This window comes from Saimiri boliviensis, chromosome 18 (assembly GCF_048565385.1).
Source record: "Saimiri boliviensis isolate mSaiBol1 chromosome 18, mSaiBol1.pri, whole genome shotgun sequence".
Lineage (NCBI taxonomy): Eukaryota > Metazoa > Chordata > Mammalia > Primates > Cebidae > Saimiri > Saimiri boliviensis.
The window spans coordinates 25,659,620-25,685,707 of record NC_133466.1 but is presented as its reverse complement, the minus strand read 5'-3'; the positions used below and the strand labels follow the sequence as shown (position 1 = coordinate 25,685,707).

At 33.4% G+C, this 26,088-nt stretch overlaps 1 pseudogene across 1 annotated transcript in view; it reads left to right on the top strand.

The window, feature by feature from the left end:
• LOC101050783 (uncharacterized) overlaps positions 1–26,088 on the top strand; it is a 387,580-nt pseudogene that overhangs the window by 59,671 nt on the left and 301,821 nt on the right. The gene's annotated exons all lie outside the window — the stretch shown is intronic.

Below are 26,088 nucleotides of genomic sequence, written 5' to 3'. Positions count from 1 at the left end.
TGTCACCTGTTCTGGGTTAAGTTACTGTGGAGTGCATTTGAAGATTTGAAGAAAGCAGTCTGTTGAGATGACAAACTTCTTGAATCAACTGTGACAAATGCTGAAACCCATCTGTGCTTTTTTTGGATCTAATTCTAGTAGTCATCCCCCTTCGAACTTGAAAGTTAGTACATCTATTATAAAGCAAATCTGTTATGTTATTAGAAATAGTTTTGATATAGTAACTTTGCATGTGCTCTGTAAATTCAAAGGAGTAGAAGATTACAAAGTTCCGGCATCAATACAGCGTAGCTATCTTAAAAATAGCTGTTCTTAAAAATACTTTATTGCTTAATATAACTACCTTTTAAAATAAAATTAGAAGTTGCTTGTCCACATAGAAATCCCTTTAGTTAACTTATTTTGAAATTAGCTAGTAAAGAGGCATTTACAGAATTTGAATTAGTTGACAGCATAATTTTAATAAATTTCTTTGTGTTGGTATTTGGAGTTTGCTTTTAAAATGATTATAAATATATATATGTATACACACACACACACACACACACACACACACACAGAATAGTGATGTCTGTTTCTAAAATCATTGTAACAATACATTAAGCCAATTAGTAGTTGAATCAAAATAAAGAAGGCGGCAAAAGAAAGACCTTGTAAAAATAATAGTAAGCTTTGCAACTATTTAAATATAAAATTAAAACTTAGCCATCAAGTGTAGTATTGTAACAGAGGTATGCAAACAACTAAATCTAGAGAAGGTAAGTATAAGAATATTTACATTTTTAAATTAGGAAGTACAAAGAAGTGAAGTACGGACGTATAAGCTGCTAATGTCTTTATATTTTACAGAATCCTACAGAAATATAATCATGTGAGATATAGTTTTAAAACAAAATGTCATCACTTCTTAATATTTTTAATAACTTCTTAAACAAAAAGGAAATTTAAAGAAATCATCTTTGTTGATAGAAATATTAAAAATTCACCACTATCTTTAGTGTTTTTTGTTTTATTATTTTTATAGTCTATTAAAATTAAAGATTTAAAAAACAGTGTGTATAATGATTCAGTATTCATAAAGATATCATTTACTATCCATCCATCCATCCATCCATTCATCCATCCACCCATATCTAACCACAGAAAGATTCTGAAATGAATTTTCCCTCATACTAATTCCAGTTATTTCTTTGTGAGGACTTTCCGTGTTTAAAAATATTTTGCTGTACTTTTTATTCCCTGACAAATAATTTTTTGATTTTTTTTTTTGCAGTGAACAAGACTCTTACTAGAAAAAGCAGGAAAATACTTTTTCTTAGAAGAATACTAATAAAAATATGCTAAGATATTATTGATGGTTAAGTCTAGGTGGTAAGAATATGTATGATATAGGTGGCTTGTTTACCTCTTTATAAATTTTTAGTGTTTTTTCAATTAAAAAAATGAAGCTTTTAAAATTAAGAAAGACAAATCATTGTAGAACCTATTATTGGCAAGGTATGTTATTTCTAAGAAAAAATAATTGAACAAATTATTTTCATCATGTGGAGTTATATGTTCCCTCTTAAATCAGCAATCTCAATAATATTTTCATTGCTTTAGGGAACAGATTATGAACCTTATAAAATGGGGTAGGATTTTTCATGTGGATGAAATTCATTAGAGCAATATTTGGGTTCTATAAAAACATCTGGTGGTTTTGGTCATTCTGTCTTGTGTTTTGGCTTAATTTTCTACAAAGTTCCAAGGTACAGTTTTAAGAATAACTCACAGATTTTTCTGTCCCTGGATTTTTGACCAATAAAAGTTGTTTATATTGATGGACTAAACAAGCAGCCTTATAATTGTGACAATTACAAACTTTTCTGAAACATGTATATGTTTTATTTTTAAAATTTAAAAAGTAGATGTCACACATAAAATGAGTAGGCACATTTCATTTTATAAAGGAAGCACCCAGAAAGGTCCATATGTATTTGTGCCCAAAAAGGAAGTAATGTAGGTGTTATTTCCACCCCCTTTTTATGTTATCAATATTGCCTAATGTCAAAGAGAATTAGTAATAATGGAATTAGTAATAGGAGTAGTAGAATCGGTAGAATAATAGTGGGAGAATTAGTGCTCATGAATGAAAAACTAATCAACCTTTTTTCTTTGAAGTGAAATCTGGGAAGAAAGAGAATAGAATTAGGTACATGTTAGAAATAGAAATGGCAAAGTATGTGAAAAATATTTTTGGAAATAGCCATCTCTAATGTTTGGATAGAATGTTCTTTTCTGTGGTTTGTTAACATGCCATAAATTTATTAAAAAACTGGTATATACCAAATTTAGAATCAGTAGACTGTACTTTATGAAAGTGATAATTCTTGTATTATCTTTTTGTCACAGTACTTTGCAAATTTCCTGCCGAGTGACAGAATGTTACCACGTGGGACAAAAGTGTTTGTTGAATTTAGAATTGACTTAAGTATAGGAAATGGATCAATTCCAAAGTGAGGTTGTCTATTTTCTAATTGTAGGTAAGCAAGAAAGTGGCTTGACCTTAATCCACAAGAGCTCAAATAAAAAATAATTGCTTAAATTGTTTTACTAGTCTATTGTGACATAACTCATAATTATGAACAATATTAAATATTATATTCACCTATATTTCATTTTGTTTTATTATCAGATATTTTAAATCTCTGGAACTCACCACAGGTTTTTTCAAAATAAGTCTTTATTATTACATACCACAAGCTGAAAAGGTTGATTAATGTCTCATTTACCAAAACCAATTCTCTCTTTGACATTAGATTATATTGATAAGACAGTATAATATTTGGGAAGCATTCTTGACTTGAAATAGCAATTGTAGATTTGAGGATCTCTTCTGTCCATTTGTAAATTTGGATTGAGGTGAGGGGTGGCATCTGAGTTCTGTGGAGCCCATTTCTGAGTTGTTAAATGACGATGAGATTATCTGTCTTTTGCAATTCTGAAGGTTGTTAAAATCAAAGAATTAATGAATGTAACATGGAAAAAGGTGAAGTAGTGTCTTAGTGTAAGGTGTTTTGGCTATCAGTGGATCTGGGTATAGAGTAATTTTTCTGATTTTTATAGTTCTGTTTCACTAGTTAAATCTATTTCCACTTTCTTTGCCTCCTTTATTTGGTTCAGTTCTAGTTTTAGAAGGTAACATTTTGATTATTTGTGAGCGTACTCCAATCCATCTCTCTTAGTCAACATTTCCTTCCCTCAGACCTCAGTCTATGATATTTTATTTAAATATCATAAATTTGTAAAATATAGTTCTCAATGGGGGAACTCCTCACTTGTATTTTAAGTAAAATAATTTCTATTACAAACTACATTCATTGATTTGAGATAAAATATTATGTTTGTGGAAATCATTGAATAGGAACTTCTGAGTCAGCCCTGAAAGAAATTTTATGAATGGGTAATACAATTCCCTCCTCCTAATAAAAATATTATACATCTCACATTTAGTTTATATTGATCACTTTCTGACATGGAAATAAAGCATTCTTTATATTATGCAGCGTTCCTGTTAGTGATACTACCAAGAATATAAATCTTCCCTTGTGACTTCTATTTCTATGCTTTTTTCCAACCTGAAGTAACCCCAACCAGGTTTTTAATTAAAGAGTAACGTGAGTCACTGAGTGTATCACCCATTTTACGCATGATCAAGTTACCATAGCAGAAATATATTCCAGCTCTCTTGTAAACTTGAGTTTTATAGATAGCTAATAAAATTCTTCTTTCCAAAGTTTGCAGTTTTACTTCCACCTTTAGAAAATGTTGTAGTCTCTTGGCAGTGCTTATATAAAAATATGTGAAGTGTGGGTAATGTACAAGATTTAGTTTGCAAAGGTGGACTTGGAAGCCTCTTCTCATTTCTTGGCCTATTTGGAAAATTAAACTTTACTACTTTTCCCTACACAACTTATATTTGGTAGGATATTTTTATTTACTTAATTTGAAATTTAAGACTGAATTGTGGACTCCAGCATAAATATTTTAGATTTTAATCAATGTTTCCTTGTATATAGCATTAAAATAGTTAGCCCTTCGAATTTTTTGTTTGTTTGTTTGTTTGAGACAGAGTTTCACTCTTGTTGTCCAGGCTGGAGAGCAATGGCACAATCTTGGCTCACTGCAACCTCTACCTTCCAGATTCAAGTGATTCTCCTGCCTCAGTCTCCCAAGTAGCTGGAATTACAGGCATGTGCCACCACACCCAGCTAATTGTATTTTTAGTAGAGATGGGTTTTCGCCATGTTGGTCAGGCTGGTCTCAAATTCCTGACCTCAGGTGATCCACCCACCACGGCCTTCCAAAGTATTGGGATCACAGGCGTGAGCCACCATGGTCAGCTTGAAGAAGGTCTTTAAGAATATCAGTGAACATTAATACCAGTAATATGAAATGTTAGCCACTCATCATGAATATTACCATATATACCCACAGGTGGTAATATAGAATAGGGCTTAAGAGTGTGGTATTTGGAGGCCAACTAACTTCCAACACTTACTGGCTTTATGACCTTGAACAAGCCTTCCTAAACATCAGTTTATTCATCTGTAAAATTGAGAAAAATTATATTACTGCCTCTTAGGTTTGAGAATATTAGAGATAATGCAATTGTTTTAGGTCCTGCCACAAAGAAACCACTCTAAAATGTTAACTACTCTCATTAATTATTCATTCATCAGATTACAAAATCTTCACTTTTGCTCAGTTCTTTTTTTTTATTTTTTATTTTTATTTATTTTTATTTATTTATTTTTTTATTGCATTTTAGGTTTTGGGGTACATGTGATGAACATGCAAGATTGTTGCATAGGTACACATATGGCAGTGTGGTTTGCTGCCTTCCATTCCCTCACCTGTATCTGTCATTTCTCCCCATGCTATCTCTTCCCACCTCCCTACCCCCCTCCCCTCCCCCATTTCTCCCCAACGGACCCCAGTGTGTAGTGCTCCCCTCCCTGTGTCCATGTGTTCTCATTGTTCAACACCCGCCTATGAGTGAGAATATACGGTGTTTGATTTTCTGCTCTTGTGTCAGTTTGCTGAGAATGATGGTTTCCAGGTTCATCTATGTCCCTACAAAGGACGTGAACTCATCGTTTTTGATGGCTGCGTAATATTCCATGGTGTATATGTACCACATTTTCCCTATCCAGTCTATCATCGTTGGGCATTTGGGTTGGTTCCAGGTCTTTGCTATTGTAAACAGTGCTGCAATGAACATTCGTGTGCACGTGTCCTTGTAGTAGAATGATTTATAACCCTTTGGATATATACCCAGTAATGGGATTGCTGGGTCAAATGGGATTTCTATTTTTAGGTCCTTGAGGAATCGCCACACTGTCTTCCACAATGGTTGAATTAATTTACATTCCCACCAACAGTGTAAAAGTGTTCCTATTTCTCCACATCCTCTCCAGCATCTGTTGTTTCCCGATTTTTTAATGATCGCCATTCTAACTGGTGTGAGATGGTATCTCAATGTGGTTTTGATTTGCATTTCTCTGATGACCAGTGATGATGAGCATTTTTTCATATGTTTGTTGGCCTCCTGTATGTCTTCTTTTGTAAAGTATCTGTTCATATCCTTTGCCCATTTTTGAATGGGCTTGTTTGTTTTTTTCTTGTAGATCTGCTTTAGTTCTTTGTAAATTCTGGATATCAGCCCCTTGTCAGATGGGTAGATGTATCATAGTATTCTTTGTCGGATAACTGGTCTTGGGGAGCTCAGTGGATTGTGTGAAAAACTCTTATTGAGCTGGTGAAGATTTCTGACAGGATGCAGTGTTTGAGATTTATGTAGGAATTTTTCAGGTGAAGAAGGGAAAATGCCATTAGATCTACAAGGACGATAATTCAATAGTTGGGTGCTGGAAGTAGAGATAAAAATTTCATTGGCTGAAAAGTTTTCAGCATCAAGAATTAGAGGCACGCTCATATAGCCTGAAACAAAGGTAACAAGGACACTCACATAGAGTGGACCAAACAAGATAGAAATTTACATCTCTCTCTGTCTTTTTTCTAAATTATACTTTAAGTTCTGGAATACATGTGCAGAACGTGCAGGTTTGTTATATATGTATATATGTGCCATGGTGGTTTGCTGCACCCATCAACCCATCATCCACATTAGGTATTTGTCCTAATTCTATCCCTGTCATAGCCTCCGACTCCCCCATAGGCCCCCATGTGTGATGTTCCCCTCCCTGTGTCCATGTGTTCTCATTGTTCAACTTCCACTTATGAGTGAGAACATGTGGTGTTTGATTTTGTTCTTGTGTTAGTTTGCTGAGAATGATGGTTTCCCAGAAATTTACTTCTCTTTCACATGATGTCTGGAGGAAGATAGGTCAACCAGAGCAGGCATGTGGCTCATCAACATAAAGACATCTACAGTCTCAGATTCCTCTGTCTTATTATCAACCATTTTTACCTGATCATGTGAAGCTTCCTGAACTGTCTGTGTATTATGCCAGTAATAGAATATAAGCAGAAATTAATGATCATCTGTCTTTTTTTCTATTCACACAAATCAGATTTCGAAGGCAACTTTAAGCTTTCTTAGGGAATCTGTAGCTACAAAACACTTAGAAATGCTGCCTTCAGTAATGCTGTCTCCACTAGTTTCCAACTCTTTGGTGTCAGGAAAGTTTCTTGTGTGTGTTAGAGCACTTCTGCTATATAGTAGACTCTCAAAAATATATAATAATAAGGGGAGAAAGGAAAGCAAGGGATATGACGTTCATGCAGATTTGAAGTTGTAATTTCATTGATCTAGAAGAATTGGAAGGATTTAGATAATCTTATGCAGATAACGGTAATTTTAAAGAACAGATCTCAATAATGGGCAGTCATTATGTCATAGTCACTGTGTGGACTAAATAGAAGAAAATAAATGAAAAGATTGTGTTACAGTTATCATTCAGAAACATCCAAATTAAAGAAAGTATTATTTTTAATCAGATAAATATTTATTTTGGGGTGGATTTTGGCATTACACAAAAGTTTTCTCTGGAAAAGCAATTCATAGGACCCTAACTGAACTTCTGGATTGTAACAGAGGTAATGTCACTTTGCCAAAAAATACTGATATTAGCAAAACACTGTACCCTTTCTAATATGATTCTTATTAAGGGAAACCAAGTGATTGAAAACCTGAGATGAGATTGAACTATTTCAGTAATCAAATTGAGAATATACATTGCCAGTTAGGAGAGGGTAAATTCAATTTGAAATTTTCCAGTAGTAGGACAAAAAATAATGAACTAATTATTCTCTTCAAATTACTAGCATTTCAAATTATTAGCATCATTGCTGCTGGGTGGGGTTTTTTTTCTTTCTTTCTTTCTTTTTTTTTTTTTTTTTTAGTATAATGACTGCTTGCTTATGCTCTATGTCACTATATAACCAATTAGGGGGTTTGAAATATAGGGAATCATTTTTGAAAAAGGAAAAGGCAGCATAGAATCTGTCTATTTGCATATCTTCAAAAGGATTTCATTTATAGCTAGTTTACCCATTGCCTATTTACATACATGGGTTCAGACCAAATAATACTCTAAAATCTATCCGAGTTTTTAAAAATTTTGTTTGAAAATCAGATTTCGTACTAATTTTGTCCGTTATTGTTATTCAAAATCTGAAATACCAGACCTTTTATTTAAAATATCAGCATGGATGTGAAAGATAATAACATGGGAAGACGGTATCTCCTATTTGATGGGCTTTCACAAACCCTGTATGATATACTCCAATTATATCAGCAACTCTTTGAGAAGAATTTACTCTCTTTTTGTCAGATGAGGATAAACCCGCACATTTAAGGAGCTGATGTTTTCTCAATTCTAGCATAAGAATTTGAACTCAAATTTGTGATGCATGATAGTCCTGAAGCCCTCATTCTTCTCTGTTACAAATTTACAGAAATCTGAGTGATGTGAGAAGTGTTTATTTTTATTGATGCTTCATACACATATCCATATAACTTTACCTTCAATGAATGTTTGTATAAAGTTATTTAAAATAAGGTATTTCATATTTAGGGTTTGCTTTTGACTAAATAAAATATTCCATTTTAAAGCCCTACTACATGTTGGGAATACAGTTGTAGGCACAAGAAGGCATGATTCTTACTTTTGGTGACTAAATGGTCTTTGGTTATCATTCAGGTTTTGCACCATAGGTAAGTAGGACACATAAAGCAATTAATCCAAGTGGATGACATATTCCACTTGAGAGAGTAATATTCCAATTGAGCTTTTGATTGTGAGAACTTAGTATTATACTAACAATCATATTAACAGTAGAGTATGCCTACTGAAAAGGTCTAGTTAAACATTATTGTAAATGTTTGAGACTAAGAAATGCTGCTGCATTTTATTTATATCAATGCCATATGGGTTTTTAAAAATCAGGTATTGAATGTGATTTTCAAGTGGTTCAATGATATAATAGTGTTGGCAGAGTGACACTTTATTGAAATAAATTAAATTGTGTAATTGACCCAGTAGGAATTTATAAGTTCTGAAAATGTGGTAATATTCTACCAACCTTGAAATAAAGTGTAAAATATCACAGCTTTAAAAAATGCTGGAATCAGTAAATATTGTTAAGAAGATAGTAACAAAGCATATTAAATGCTTTCTTATTTCCCAAATGCAAATAAAATGTATCTTCAATAAAGTAGCTCTGTAATATTTCCAAGGAAAATGTTATTTTCATTGAAAGACATACCATGTTTTCTGTTGACTCTTAAACATCAATATTCAAATTTTTTAAAAAAAGGTTTTACTTCTACTATCCTCCCCAACCAGCCCATGGCACACACTAGCAGAAAACATACATACACAATGTGAAATAAACCCACATGTGAAATGACCATATGGTGTGTCTGGATTACAGTTTTTGACAGATCTGTGCTATTATTTAATTTCTTGGCATGATTCTATTTTATGTTTTATTTTCTTATACTTAGGAAATTTAAAACCATAAAACCTTATAGTATGTCATTACATTATTACTAATAACATATCCTATTACATTTATCACTTTTTTCCAGAATTTTAAGAATGGTAGCACATTCATAAGGTTGTGTGCCTATTATTCTGATTTGAAAATTGGTGAAAATTGGACCAGGTGCAGTGGCTCACGCCTGTAATCCCAGCACTTTGGGAGGCCAAGGTGGGCGAATCAGGAGGTCAGGAGATCCATACCATCCTGATCATGGTGAAACACTGTCTCTACTAAAATACAAAAAATTTGCTGGGAATGGTGGCATACCCCTGTAGTCCCAGCTACTCAGGAGGCTGAGGCAGAGGAATAGCTTGAACCTGGGAGATGTAGGTGCAGTGAACAGATATCATGCCCCTTACTCCAGCCCGGCAACAGAGCAAGACTCTGTCTCAAAAAAAAAAAAAAAAAAAAAAAAAAGAAGAAGAAAATCAGTGAAAATTTCTTACTTTCATTGCAAAACGCCAGCTTCTTAAGTAATTGTAGCTCATCATATGACAGGTGGAATAAATTAGCTACCAATAATGCAGAGCTAAGGTAGGAAATAGCTTAGTGTTTAATGTTAATTTTACTTCAAGGAAATTAGAGAATTTTATACATTTATAACCATCAATCTTGGCTGGAATATTTGATGGAGCCATGATAACATATATTGTACCTATATAGCTGTTATGGCTCGAAACCATGTTTAAAAGTTGCTTTTACAATTAGGAGATCTTAATTTAGTTGGCAAAGAATTAATACACATAAAACAAACCACCAACATGGGCATTATGAAAGAATAAAAACTTAATAATTGGCTTCCAAATGGGTAATTATCTACAGAGAAAAATGCTAAATAACATAATAAATAAAATTAGAAAAATTGGGCAAGATGCAAATATTAGTTTTTCAGGTCAGATCATAAGCACAAAAAGACATTGCAAAGTACGGTTTCAGTCTGGGATTAAAACCTCTTAAAAAGGATTTTAAAAAGACCAATTAAATTTGATCTTCAATTTCTCCACGAAATGCTACAATATATGTGATTTAATATTTTGCTGATATGAATAATTTTAATCTGTTCATAATATCTTACCTGAAGTTATATTCCTCCTGGGACACAAGAATACAATAAATATTCTGCAAAAACTTCCAAAAGTATATTATCATTGGAATTGTGATTATTTGATGAAATTTGATTAGTGTTTATTAATAATGAGCTTGACACAGAATACATTATATAAATGGTCACCCAGCTGTCTAATCTTATGTACTAAAACATACATGTTGGGAAATGAAGATAGGGAAAATATAATGATGGCAGAACATAACATTACCAAAAAAAATTGTCTCTAAAGATTATTATATCTTCCATTTTTCCACAGAAAGAATAATTTTGATATTCTATTGCACATTGATAGTCATGAGATCTCTTCAGAAATTTTTTTTCTTATGATAATGCTTGTGTTCTAGTCTTACAAGCATTAAGAAAATTTATTTGAAAATGTTCTGCTCTCTAAGACAGGCTACTGTCTACTTGTTGCCAAGCAGAAACTATGACTATGATAATGAGATTGGCTAGTTTCTTTTGTGTTCGTCATTCAGACCTGTTTTAAAATCTTGCAGTTTTATAGGTCAAACAGGCTGTGATGTAAAATCACCTAGATGACATGTTTCTACATTTGTCATCATCAATGTGAAATGATCACTTTTTTCAGCACAGCTCCTCTGTCGTATGAAAATTACGTGCCATAGAATCCAGATCCTTGAAAACTACAAGACCCTGTAGTTAGATTTCATATATATGAAATAAAATTATGTATATTTCATATATATAAATTTCATATATATGAAATATTATATAAATTTCATATATATGAAATATGGTTATATATTTCATATATATAAATTTCATATATTTTTAAATATATAAAATATATTTAATATATTAAATATAATGTTACATTTAAATATATATTTAAATATAAATATATTTCACATATGTAAACATTATATATATATAAAAAATCTAACACTGGATGAACAGATACTTTGTGTCAGGCATTGCCCTAAGTACTTTAAATATAGTTTCATTTAACCTTTCAAATTTTTTATGGGTTGAGTAGTATTATCATTTTCATGTTATAGATTTGAAAATAGGTTCCAGAAGGTAATGCCTAAAGTCACATTGCTAGTTGTTGGTTGAACTGGACTCTGAACCCAGATAAGCCAACTCCAGGGTTTGCATACTTAACATATAGCTATAATTTTAAGAAAACTATGATTATAAGATATTTCAATTATATTTCACAGGTCTTAGGTAAGTTAATTGTAGAATTAGGATAGCATCTTGGATTATTGGAGTACACTGCAATCACCATGTTCAGTTCTTTTTTTTTTTTTTTTTTTTTTTGAGGCAGAGTTTCGCTCTTGTTACCCAGGCTGGAGTGCAATGGCGCGATCTCGGCTCACCGCAACCTCCGCCTCCTGGGTTCAGGCAATTCTCCTGCCTCAGCCTCCTGAGTAGCTGGGATTACAGGCACGCGCCACCATGCCCAGCTAATTTTTTGTATTTTTAGTAGAGACGGGGTTTCACTATGTTGACCGGGATGGTCTCGATCTCTTGACCTAGTGATCCACCCTCCTTGGCCTCCCAAAGTGCTGGGATTACAGGCTTGAGCCACCGCGCCCGGCCTAGCTCTTTAGGATAAAATGACAAATTCTAGACTGTGCACAATTGTTTCTCTGCAGGGTACATTTTCAGCTGTTTCTCTCCTTAACATGCAGTATTAATCCAATCACCCTGAGATACTGCATAGGTATTACAGCACAACACTAAACACTAGCCAGTTTGATCAGGGCATTACAATTCTTGTTATGTTCTATCTACGAGAAGACAGAACCAGGTGTTTTTAACCTTTCGTCTCTGATAGAAGCCTGGTCTAAAAGTTTTTATCATTTGAACCTATAGGACTGGATTCTGGAATTTTATACTGCCTGCGATGTCGTGTGTAACCCTTGGGTTGGTTCTTGGGTTTCAGTTGCTGCTGCATTCAGCCCAACCTCCTGGCACCCCATTTGGACATTTTACATGGAACAGTTTCCCACATTAGAATCCGAATTCTGGTTATTTTAATCCGTGTTGGCTTTCCTTGTTCAGGCTTCCCCTGCTCTTGGTTCTGAGTCCCAAAAGGCTTTCATACAGAATGCTGCTACCTAGCAAAATGACTTTTATAATTCTTGACTTGGATCCACTATTTGGCTGCAGAAACTCTGTGAACCGAGCATTGCCTGCAACATTCTATTCATGTTCATAAACACATTTTTTTTTTCTGAGCAGGGCCTAGACTTTTAATTATTTTTCCTTTCAAAGGTGTCTATGATCCAAGAATATTTAAAACCACCCCTACTAACATATAAAAAGCAAAAGAGAATGGTGATTTCTTGTTTTGACATCTGTGTTAGTTCATTTTGTGTGGCTATAACAAAATACCAGCAAAATGAGTAATCTATAAAGAACAGAAATTTACTCTCTCAAAATTCTGGAGGATGGAAGTCTAAGGTCAAGACTCCAGCAGGTACAATTGTCAGGGAGGGCTGCTGTCCATTTCCAACATGGCATTTTCTTGCTGCATCCTCCAGAGGAGAGAAACACTGGGTTCTCACATGGCAGGAGGTTGAAGGGCAAGAAATCCAGATGCTATATGAAATCTTAATCCCCTTAGTCCCATTTACAAGGGGAAGAGCCCTCATGGCCTAATGACCTTTTAAAGTCCCCACCTCTTAATAAATCACTTTGACCGTTAAGTTTCAACATTTAAATTTGGAATTTTGGAGAGTATATATTCAAACCATAGCAACCCCTGAATTGCATTATTTAAACATAAAGCAATATGTTCCTGTAATTACTATTTCATGTATTTAATATATACATGTGACTAGTGGCTAATGTACTGAATAGCACAGCTTATAGCAATAAATGACATTGTTCAAGTTTAAAATATGGTGGCAGAGAGTAATATTCCATTTGGCCTTTTGATTGTTTGTGGGAACACAGTATTAACAATCATATTAACAATACAGTATACCTACTAAAAAGGTCTAGTTAAACATTATTGTACATGTTTGAGACTAACAAATGCTGCTGCATTTGATGTATATCAATGTCATATGGGTTTTTAAAAATCAGGTATTGAATGCAATTTTCAAGTCGTTTAATGATGTAATAGTGTTGGTAGAGTGACTCTTTATAGAAATAAAGTAAGTTGTATAATTGAATCCAGTAGAAATTTACAAGCTCTGAAAATGTTGTAATATTCTACCAACCTTGAAATAAAGTGTAAAATATCACAGCTTAAAAAATGCTGGAATTGGTAAATATTGTTATGAAGACAGTAACAAACCATATTAGATAATTGATAAAGCTATAAAGACAATACAAATATAATATGTTATAAGTAGTGGTTATTAGAAAGCAGATAATATTCATTATATTTAAACATATCTCTATAGAGTCAACAAAACAAAATAAGCAATTTGGTCAAAAATTACATAAGCAACAAAATGAATTAGAGTATATCTCTGCCACATTTCAAGTATAACAAAAATATTTCACAAACAACTGTTAGAAAGCATATGATAAAATAATAAACTTGAAGGAACTGCAATATTTTCTTCAATATTAGTAAATAAGGAGCATCAGGAGAAAAGGGAATAATCAAACTGATAGACTATTGGATAACCTTATGAAGATTGTGTTTGCAGCATCAAGTAGCTTTCAGCTCTTCTTGTGGGTACAAGTCTTTATTTCTGTTTTTCTGCCCAAGTGATGACCTTCCGAGGTACTATTCTGAAAATCTCTTAGCAAGCACATTTCTGACTTGTACAACATTAAACTAAAATCTTCGCTGGAGCAATATCTTAACTGTATTTTAGTCATAGATTATGTTAGTAAAATTTTTATGTTTAAAAATTTTAGGGAAAGGCACCATTCTACCTCTAATTCACAATGTAGGTGATGGCTTATACTTGTAGGAAATGTAGAGCTACAGCATGATGTTCTCTCTAGTATGCTCTACCATAAGAGAGTATTACCCTATTATTAATGTCCTTAAATGCAGGGTAATATTTGGCCGTGCTCTATAATGCCAACAAATACTTCATATTGAGGGTTATTTTGGAAAAGTTCTTGTCAAGTTTGGTTGACATTATTATAATTAAGTTAACATTTTCCTTGAATAAAAACATCATATACTGAGAGAAAAGAAAAAGATATTTGATGGATAAATGTTGCTTCCTTCTTGTTTAAGAGTCTTTGCCATTCCTTTTACAAAAATCTCAATATTAAGAGTCATGATCTCTTTAGAATATTGCCTTAAAGTTATCTATAACAATAAGCATTCATATGAACCATTAGTTTTAAATAGAGTGAAAATATTTTTCTTTCAAATAATTTTTCTTCTTTGCCAAATTCTCAAACTTTCTTTCAGTCAAAGAAAATACAGGGCAAAACACACACACACAGACCGGGGAGAGGGAGAGAGAGAGCGAGAGCGAGAGAGAGAGAGAACAGAGGGACTGAATAAATGTCCAAGATCTTGATATAAAGTAAAGGAAATTGAACTGATAATTCACCTCTTTGTACTGTCAGTTCACAAAAATATAGGCAGGTGCAGGCACAATGTGTTGGGATCCAATCTCTACGTTTACTTACTGTGATTTAACCAGTATAGGCCTCGGTTTTCATACTTTTTAAATACCGAGAAAGTAGTAATTCCATCATAAAGGCAAAGATCTTATCATGCCTTATTTATCTTTTCCTGAAGATAAGTACTCTATCTAGCAGATAATATGCATGAAATAAACAGCAGTATAAAGTGCTGGGCAAGGTGTCCCATGCCTTTAATCCCAGCACTTGGAGAGGCCGAGGTAGGTGGATCACCTTGAGGTTAGGAGTTCAAGAGCAGCCTGGCCAACATGATGAAACCCCGTCTCTACTAAAAATACAAAACTTAGTTGGGCATGGTGGCACGTGCCACTCCAGCTACTTGAGAGGCTGGGGCAGAAGAATCGCTTGAATCTGGGAGGTGGTGGTTGTCGGGAGTCCAGTTGTGTCATTGCACTCCAGCCTGGGCAACAGAGTAAGACTCTGTCTCAGAAAAATTGAATAAAATATTATGGATATTTATGGATATAAATATAAATATATTTATGAATATAAATATCCATAATAAAATAAAATATTTATGAATATAATTGAATAACATAACCAACAGGTGCTCAGACAGCAGCCAGCAGGTGACTATTTGACAATGATGATAGTTAATTATTTTCCACTTACTAAGTTATTCTTGTTAATGTAAGCATGGTTTAAATTTTATATGAGATGAGTGTATCATGTTATTTCTTGTTAATGTAAGCATGGTTCATATTTTATATGAAATGAGTGTATTATTTTATTTCTTAAATTCTACTTCAGCTGGTTCTTATATTGCTGTGTTTCAGCTAGATAGGCTATTGAGATAGAACATAAACTGTTATACACGATCCATCTATAACCTGTATTTTAGCAAACTTTATATTTCACAAAGATAATAGAACTTTTTTCATTATTATACATAAAATATGCTTTTTTTCTCCTGTACTAAAACCTAAAGATTCTTCTTTAATTTTAGCTAAAGAATTTTTTCCCATTACTATCTATATTTAGAGCTTACTTTTGAGTTTTAGTTGGAAGAATTAAATGTGGGAGAGTATATTTTGCCAAACACAATCAAAAAAACTGCCTGGACTCTGTACATGAGCCTATTGTGACCTGATTCTCATGTATTCTTGACACCATGCTCAAGGTCCAAAGCCCTGGCACTCCCTAAGGAGCACTTATCTCCAGAGTCGAGTAAACCTTAATCTGGAGCCCTTTTTGTGATTGAAACTCAACAGTATGCGTATTCAAAAAGAAAAGGTAATGTCCTTGGAAACTATGTGCTGGGAACTGCCACCTTCAAAATATTTCTAAAATAATTGGAGAGGTTTTTTTTTTTTTTTTTTTTTTTTTTTTTTTTTTTTTTTTTTAACCAATAAAAAATATCTTGTGAAAAATTAGTTTCCAAGTTTTTTGGTTTGTAAGTAATTACTTTCTAAGTTTTCTTGGTATTTTATCGATCTCAAATGTTGTTGGGTTTTATACAGCATGTAACTTTTGATCTTGCTTATGGAATAATTTGATTCTATCATTAGATGTGTTTATTTCTGAAAAGTGAGTGATTGTTGAATAGAATCCCATTAGCGACATTAATGTTACAAGTTAAAGAAAATATTTTATTGTAGAACTATGGCAAGGATACAAGTTATGCAATGTTAAACAGTTTTGGAGGTGTACTTGCATTGAGTGAGCATAGTTTTAGTCATTTTGATCTATTTTTAAGTTTCAGTTTAGAAAAATCATACCTCATTTGTCATTATAAATATTTATGTCATCTTATAACCAAATTAACTCCTAGAGTTTCATTTAAAATTACTCACTTTGGCTGAGCACAGTGGCTCATGCCTGTAATCCCAGCACTCTGGGAGGCCAAGGTGGGTGGATTAATTGAGCTCAGGAGTTCCAGACCAGCCTGGTGAACATGGTGAAATCCCATCTCTACTGAAAATATAAAAACTATCCAGGTGTGGTGGTGCATACCTGTAAAATCTAGTTACTGGGGAGGCTGAGGCATGAAAATCACTTAAACCCAGGAGGTAGACGTTGCAGGGAGCCAAGATTGTGCTACTGCACTCCAGCCTGGGCAATAGAGCGAGACTCTATCTCAAAGAATGAACAAACAAACAAAAAACCCTCATTTCAATAGTATACACTGCAAAAGCATAATTATAAAATGGAATAAGATTTTATATGTTTCATTTGACATTGTATATACTTTATATATAATGTATTTTCTTACTTAAATGAGAACAGAAATCTTCACTATGAGCTTCAAAGGAATGCGTATTAATTGGAAAAACAGAAATTGGGCTAGAAATAGTCTTCTGTTATGTCTCACAGAATGGTTAAATGGCTTCACAATATTACAAATAGAACCTGCAAATGCAGCTCATCACTGACAAATATTATGTTTATTTAGATATAAATATTTTGATGTTATTTTGATTATAATCATTTTGATATCTTTATGGCTCAAATAATTTTTCAAATTTTCCTTGAAATATATTCAACCCTCCCTAAATATGTGTTTATAAGCAAAGAAACATATTGTCTCCACCATCATGTTGGTCCACCTTCAGAACATTAAAAATAATTCATTAACATAGCCTTCTGCCTAAAGAGCTCTTCTCTAGTTTTCTTTAAAAAGTTCTTTAAGAAGTTGAATTACTGTACCAGTTAAATTTTAATATATTTGAGGGCAAATCCCATATTCTTCTTCTTTTTTTAGTATCTATTATGATCAATGAAATTTTTGTTTCATTGATTATGCCAGACTTTTGTTTGCATGGTGCCTATTTTGTGATTGTATTAATAGCAGTTAATATATATCGAGTGGTTAACATTTCCCAAGAACGATTCTGGCATGTGAAGTAACTCATCTAATTCTCATTCTAATTCTTTGAGATCACACCTATTTTACACATAAGAAAACCAAGAAGAAGGATTATTAATTTTCCCAAAACCAATCAGCTACTAAGTGGTCATGCTTTTTTGGAGCCCCACAATCTAGTTCCAGGGCTCTGTGCTTTTAACTCCCTTAGACTTCCTAAATTCATCTTCCTAAATATATGACCAAATCTGTACCCTCCTGAAAGAGCAGTATAAAGTATAAAAGAGAAAGAAAAGATTGAGCAAAGGGAATAAAACTGCGAGTATGCCAGTCAAGCAAGTCACGCAGTAATTTAACATAAACCACCTAAATCCAGAGTGAAAAGCAAGGTTGGAAACACACACACTTCTTGTGATGTGAGAGAAGCATGCATACTAGTCACTTTTACAGCATCATATAATGAGCAGAGTCCTTAGAAACATCTTAGCATCAGGTCAAGATACTGCTATTTCTCATACTGATCTTAACTGAATTTTTTGGACATTGTATTTTTAAAATTCTGTGAAAGTGATTGTAGGAGGACATTAAGATTGTGCAAATCCAAATATTTAGATTTCTGCTGCCTTTATTAAACAGAAATAATTTTAGGAAGCCTAGAAAAGTGTGATGAAAATGATGGTGATGGTCACAATCAAGAAGAATCTTGCCAGTTTACTAGCAGCACGTATAATTTACAACCCTTTGATGTCAGTGATGTTATTTTAGATCTTAGGAAACTGGAGTTTGGACAGACCAAGGGACATATAAGGTCAAAGAGCAAGCGGGTACTTGGAGCTCAATCTGAATCTAGAGCCTTACTCAAAAATCTATACTCTTCATGATTACACTATAGATTTTTTTTTCTCAAATGGATATTTTGAAGGAAAATGATTACATGAGAAATTAACCATTATACTCTCTAGTTTAGGTGTGTAATCGATAATTCTGATTAAAGAAAGATCTACATGCTATCTAGCAGATGGGTGGTAGTGTTAACATTTTATAACGGAAGCAGGGACAAATATTAAAGTTCTTATCTACTTGATCTGGCTCTACAGGAAGGGAGAAGATACCAAGGAAAACAAAAATATCCTTAGAATGCAGTTCTGGATTTATTTCAACTTGCTATTTTTGTTATTGCTGATTTTAACATGTGATAACATTAGTTTATTTGGGCTGCTATAAAATACCATAGATTAGGTGGTTTAAACAATAGAAATTTGTTTTCACATAGTCATGAAAGTTAGAAGTTATGATCAAGGGCTTTGTTTTCTGGTAAGGCTCTCTTTCTGGCTTGCAGATGGCTGTCTTCCCATATCCTTAGTGGCTTTTCCTCTATATGTGTGTGCGCAGAAATTAAAGGAGTGAGTTTTCCGTTGTCTGTTCTTATAAGGACACTAATACTGTTGGATTAGAGTCCCATCCTTATGACCTCATTTAACCTTGGTTACTTCTTTAGAGGCTCCATGCATACAGCCACAACTGGGGATTAGGGCTTCAACATGTAAATTTTAAGAGGATACAAACCTTCATTCTGTAACAATTAGAAAGCCTCAACTTGTCCCTAGGTTTATCAGAGGCTCTCTAAAAGCTTTGTTGAAACTTGTATCATGGAATCACATTGCTGTTTGTATTCTAAATGTAAACACACACATACAGATTAGAGTTCTCAATTGCTTCCACTCTTTACCACCTCCAAGCTATTCTTGGGGCTACATTCTCTCTTTTTGGCTCCCAGGGTTTCAGGCAGAAAAGAAAGTACTATTGGTTGCCGCTTCTCAAGCCCTCCAGTAACATCTGCATTCAACTTTGCCTCCTTCTTCACCTTGTTACAGATTGTAAGACCCAATGAAAATCAATGAAACAAGTTCCTTAGAAAAAGAATGGGGAGCCCTAGTCTAGAACTTCACTAATATTTCAAAGAGCAAATTCTTAAAGGGAATGGCCAAACCAATAATTTCCGCTTCTCAGAAAATACTTGTCACAATAGAAATTGAGGTTTGATCATACGGATTCTGTCTTAAAATATGATGATTTCTTTGGGCATTAATGAAAGTAAATATCACATTAATGTTTTTGTGATGAAAATGATGGTGATGTTGGTCATAATCAAGAAGAATCTTGCCAGTTTACTAGCAGCACGTATAATTTACAACCCTTTGATGTCAGTGATGTTATTTTAGATCTCAGGAAACTGGAGTTTGGACAGACCAAGGGACACATAAGGTCAAAGAGCAAATATTAATGTTTTTATGTGATATAACTCATTAACATATAGTCTTATGAATAAAACATTGATTTTTATGTAGCCATGCTAAATATTAAGCTCACTACTATAAAATTAGCTTATTGCTTAATTATTTCACAAAAGACCAATATATATTTGAGATCATTTTCCATTTTCTAAAATAACTCTTTTCACATATTTGCATAACTGCAAGTATGTCTTCAGCATCTATTGATTTACTGATTTTAAATATTTTGAGACAAATTTTTTAGGTATATTTGAAGAGTTATTATACTTTCTATGCTTTCAGAAACAGTTGAATGCATGTTATAATAAAAATTTATATCAATGCTAAAGAATAATATTGAACTTTATATTACAATTATGATTCCAATGTGTACTTTATAAATTTCTAAACCTTAATGTCTTAATAGAATGCTATGAGGTACTGGGATGTTTAACATGAAACTAAACTTTTTTTTTCTTTTGAAAATTTGTCAAATTTCTGTGACTCAAATTTGGTGGAAGAGTATTATTTGAACTACTGGTTCCTATGATTCATATACAAAGAGTGATACCTATGCGTATAAAGCAAATGCATGTTTTATTTATAATAACAACTGTGTTTTAGATAAATTGAGTGAAATAATAAATTTGTGTGACTTTATTATGTGAATGGTTAAGGAATGATTTTGTATTTCTTTCATTTTGCCTTTTTAAAAAAGAAATTCTGCATGTGTTTGAGAGTATTTATATTTTGATCTTAAATATGTTTCTGGATATATGGTGATAGGGGTTTGCATAATATTTAGTCAGATCAGATTTACTTATGTGTACTTTAGAAGTATTATTTTTAAACAGTGTTCAACTTTCTCTGACATATGCAGCTGCAGGAAAAAGACGTTTACTGAAAAATACCTTGGAATTATTTGTGTGCAGCGTTTAAAAGTTAATGTTGTCTTATTTACCAAAATAAAATTAGAAAATAAAGATTTAATGGGGCCAGAATGTTAATTAGAGTTGAAGATGTAACTTTTTATTCTGCAAATAGAACAGAATGCGTTTCAGCAATCCGAAAATCTGAAGCACAAATTCAGAAAAAATTTTAAACTTTTTTACTCCTTGTTAACTCATCAAATTGAAATGAAAGTTAAGTGCATTTAAAGGCATTTTCAGTAGAAAACAGCTTTTCTTTAGGAGCTGCTGGACAAACATCCTTTTTTAAATGAAATAGATATTGTATATTTATGATAAGGGTAAATAAATACAGATGAAGGACTTAGTTGAAAAAAATAGACTGCAAAGAATGTTACACATTCACTTGTAGGTTCTTAAGTCATTTTTTTGTTGTTGTTCTTTTGTTCTGTAATTGATTGCTAGCACCCCCTTTAACCCACCTTAAAGAGCAAGCAGGAAATTCATGTTTTCGTTCATCAGCCCATCCTTCTGAAAAGCGTTCGATATTAAAACAGTTTTCAAGGAGCAAAAGCAGAGGAAACAAGAGGCCCAGCTAGACTGTAGCAAGGTTAGAAGATACACGCAAGATTGCCTGTAACACACATCGGGTCTTGTTCCTGTCCAGTATTTGCATGGAGATATCAAGTTAATTAGGGTAGGACTCTGATCTTCGCTTTATATGTGACCTTTTATTATATCTGTGGTTCTCTAGTTCGTATGATGCCATAAAAGCTATGGGAAAGTCTTTCTAGTGTTTGACACAAACTGGAAAATAAATAAGCATTGATATTCCCTTTGCCTAAAGGTTTTTACAGCAGCAAAATACTGCAGAGGCAAAGTTGATATTGTGGTAGATTTGCTGTGGGGGGAGGGGGGGGTAAGAATGTTTCTTTTGTCTTTTGGCTCCTGCTTCCCCCGGTGATGATCAGGTGCGACCTAGAGAGTTGTGCAGAGGAATGGGGTATTGGTTGGGGAGGGGGGCACGGGTTGGTTCAGGAGGAGGTTACATGGCAGAATTCCCACGAATGCTGGCGAAGGATGAAAAAGATAAAGAAATCTTGTTTTTCTGAACGAGAGGATTCTCTGCATGACTTCCCCACTGTTGGGGTGATGAGCTTTCAGGCTGAGATTTTATTAACAATTCATATGGAGATTGAGGGCAGTGGAGGAGCAGATTCTCACATAAACTTGATCTGTCCATGAATGCAGTTCTCTGTTTGCCCTGACCCTGCATGGCTTAAGACATTGCCTGTGAGGCCAGTGTGCCAGACACAAAGAAAGAAATGAAAAGCAAGCACATTCCAGGAGTCTGCACAAAGGAGCCCCGCAGTTTCTAGTCGTCTCCCCAGAGAGGATCTTATCTCTGCACAGTCAAAAACCTCTAAAATGTTTATTTGTGTACTTAAAGTTTTAAAATCCATGTGGCTGTTCATTAAGCAATAGTCTGTAGAGAGGTTTTGTTGGGTTTTAAAATTTTTGTTTTCTGAACTCGTTGAAACTGGAAAAATATTTGCAAGGGTACATTTTCTGAAGTTTAGCTTTAGAAGCCACTGGCCTTGAATTGTTTTTACTTTGTCAATTGGTAGGTAGCCTGCAAAATGAGTCCTTTCCAGCTTTGGGAGAGGCCAGAACAACATCTTAAATCTTGATTTGACTTCCTAATACATCCTGACACTGCAAGCTCTGAAACTTGTGGCAGAGAGTTAATGCATGAGAGAAAACTGACATGGGATCATAACAGGACATCCCCATGCTCATGAGCACAGATCACAGTGCTACATTCAAAAAACCATTGAAGAAGCAAGTGCAGAGAAAAGTTTGAGTGAGATGAAAGAGTGAGGGAAACTAGGAACTTCTAACGTTATAATGTTTTTACAATTATTGGCAGTTCACTATATCTATAAGCATTATAACAGGATAATGACAAGCTCTCATAAGACATTTCTCTGTAACTTAATATAATAGGTTTTATTGTTTGACAAATGCATTGTCTGAAAGTATGACATCTTTAGGTTCAGGAGATAAAAACCTGATATACATAATTCTGCTGCTCAAATACGTGTTTCCACAGATACTTAAAATTCAGAAAATCCAGATACACAGGATTTTGAATTTTGCATATGTGTTTAGCTGTTCAAATTGCTTCAAACTTTTATGGTTCATTAATTAAATAACCAGTAGAGGAATGCAGGCAAATGCCATTAATTATGATAGGTTTTGTTCCTTTCATTTTATAGTGGTTTTATTTCCATGAAATTAACTGTTGTACTTAGGCTAATTGTCAGTAATTGGTGACAAAATCACTTCATTGTTTTTCTATAGAAGGATACTAATTAGGATCTTTGCAATACTGGCCCAGCCATGTTGTGTATTTTACCTTCTGTGTTTAGTCAGTGGTAGATAATATCAAATGCAACTTTTTAAAAGATTCATGAGATAAAACGTTTCACTTAATAATTAAACAAGTCTTTTAAACAGCCTGTCATAAATTAACTTTAAAACATCAAGATTGAAGGAAGCTTTTATTTTCAATTTAGTTTGTTTCATGAGATATCAACTAATTTTCCTGATTTGAATTGAATCGTATTGGAATCATCTATGTAATATTGTCATTACAAATCTCAACAGCTTAGCCACATGTATTTTTATTATTCTATTTGTGTAGGTAATGCTAAAATTAGCATTGCTAAAAGCACTTTTGTGAGGTATCACAGAGCTTAATGGTATTGCTTTTCTTTTCATACCTGACGGTTAAATTCTTATAAGATATAGCATATTATTTATTCTCATTTTTAACAGTTTTTCCTGTTTCATTTTGCCACATGAGAATGTTTTTCAAAACATTGTATTTCAAATGAATATATATAAAACAGTTGAGATCATGAAAGCTATGTATTTTTTCCAACATAAAAAAAAATGTGTTCCATATAAGTAACAGGTTATAAAGAGAAATAAACAATGGGAGAGTATTCCGTTTTGTGAAGTGAGGTTTAATGCCGATGGGAGAAAATATTACAACAGTACTTATCCCATTAAAACAATCACAGCCAATGCTGCTTTGCTCATTTTTTTCCTTAAAAGAATTTTTCTCAATAGATTCCCTTATGATTTTTATGAATTTGTAAGTTATAGAAGTTTTCTAATACTTTGAAGAATAGTCTTCTTGCTTCTTTTTCTTATTTTAAGATGCTTTTACCAATCAAATGCATTTTACAGTTTATAGCCCACTCTGTTTTAAATGCATCCATAATATATAATTTAGAGCTGAGTGTCTCACAATTATCCTGAAAAAAGTTTTTACAAAGCAATTAGAAAAATAATTGCCTATTAAAAGGTTAAGATCAGTTTGAGTAGGGAGAGCAGAAACTGAACTCTGAAACTGAAAGCATTCATTGTTAGAGGAAACATACGCACCAAATCCGAAATTAAAGAAAACTCACAAAATACGTATCTTGGCAAGGGGAATTGTTTGAATTTTCTAAAGCTGTCAGTCCATTTTCTCTATTTTTTTTTTCTGTTAAAGAGAAACTTCAAATGGAAAGCTTCACCTTTTGTATAAAGTTGAAATGTTTTATTATTGCAGGATTGTTCTATACTGTATAAAACCAGAACAATTCAATAGCTTCCGGGGGGCTAGGGGATGGGGAAACAAATGAGAATCTTTCTATCATTCTAGAATGCCCATAGCAAAGCAAAAATAAGTATAAAAATCTACGGTCGTTTTCTTGAGAAAAAGAATCTTTTGATTACAGCAGTTATTTGAATGCTCATTCAGGCTCTTTTGTAACATGTAGTAAGTGCACTTCTCCCAAAAAATACTCTTAGGGGACAAAACTCAAACATAAACTATGTTTAGATGCTGCATTTCCATAGGTCACCCAATAGGATTAAGCAAAGGTTATTTTTCTTTTTGCATATGCACTAAAAAATAAATTTCCCAAAGTTAAGTTACATTTGTTTGTTTTTCATCTTATTGGTGTATTTCCAATATGTTTTCTTATTTTTTGGTCAGTTTCAAATATATAAAATGTGAAAAATAAACAAGTCCAAAACTGACTTCAAATTCTAAAAGTGATAAAGTATTGTGAAAGTTACTTAGAGAAGACAATTTTTCTCTGATTTATCCTGCCGTATCATAGACGCTGGAGAATGCAGTAAGATGGAGTTCTTTTCTCTTGAGTTTTCTAACTCAAGAAAAATACTAGAAGTTTCCTTGAAGTTTTCTAATTCAATGAAAATACCAGAAAAGAAGTAGGATTCTGGTAATACTATGAGCCACTTCCATGGCATCTAAATCCTATAGAAAAAAATAATAAATCTAGTTTGCTTCTTACTTGATCATACTTGACAACCATATAGACACTGCTGGGGCCATCATGAGTAGCAGGCAGTTTGTTTGACTGTTTGGCCCCAGAAGTCTTTATAATTGTAATCAGTTTCTTCATGAGTCCAAGCTGTGCCAATACCCCTAATGAGGCATAGTGTCATTTTAAAAATTAAAAATAATACACATTCAACTACATCAACAACAATCACCACCTCTCAGCCTAAGCTGTGTCCTCTGTGTGAACTCACACTATGGAGCAGTTGCACCCAGCTCCTGGGCTCTGATTTACTTGGCATACTTAGTTTAATAAAATTCCCCCACAGTGAGGTGCACACACATTTAGACGACCAGAGCCCACTCTAATGCTACCTGATTCTGCTGTAATTTTTAATATTTTCATGAGTTTTTTTTAAGTGTTATGTTTGTGCATAGCAAAAATAGCCTGACTTCTTCTTGCTACTAAATAGACTGCCCACCAACTAAATCAAAGAGCAATAAACAAAATAAAAAATTATAAGATGTAGAAAATATTTAATGCAAGATAGTTTTAGTTTCTGTTGCTCAAAAAAGTTTTACATTCCATGAAACTTGTCTTTTCCCAGGGGTTAAACTCCTGTAGCACTTGGAAAAGTGAGCAATGACTTCATTAAAAAGCATAAAGTATAATAAAACAATGTGATATGTTTTGTTTTTACTTATTTTAGAATGTACTAACAATTTTTTTATGTCTCACAATAGAGGCTTACATGTATAAGGACTTAAAACTACTCTTACTGTATTCACATTTTCTGGGGACTTAATTCCGTGATAGGCAATATCAAATCTGTAACTGGGGCAAATTTACATGACATCAGATACAAGGCCCAGCAAGTCAAAGGTGGATGAAACAGGTTCACTGATGCATGCCATGTGTCTTACCTGGCAGGCAGCCATCAGCTCCTGCTTCAGGTGACCAGTGTCTGCAGGTGAAACCAAAC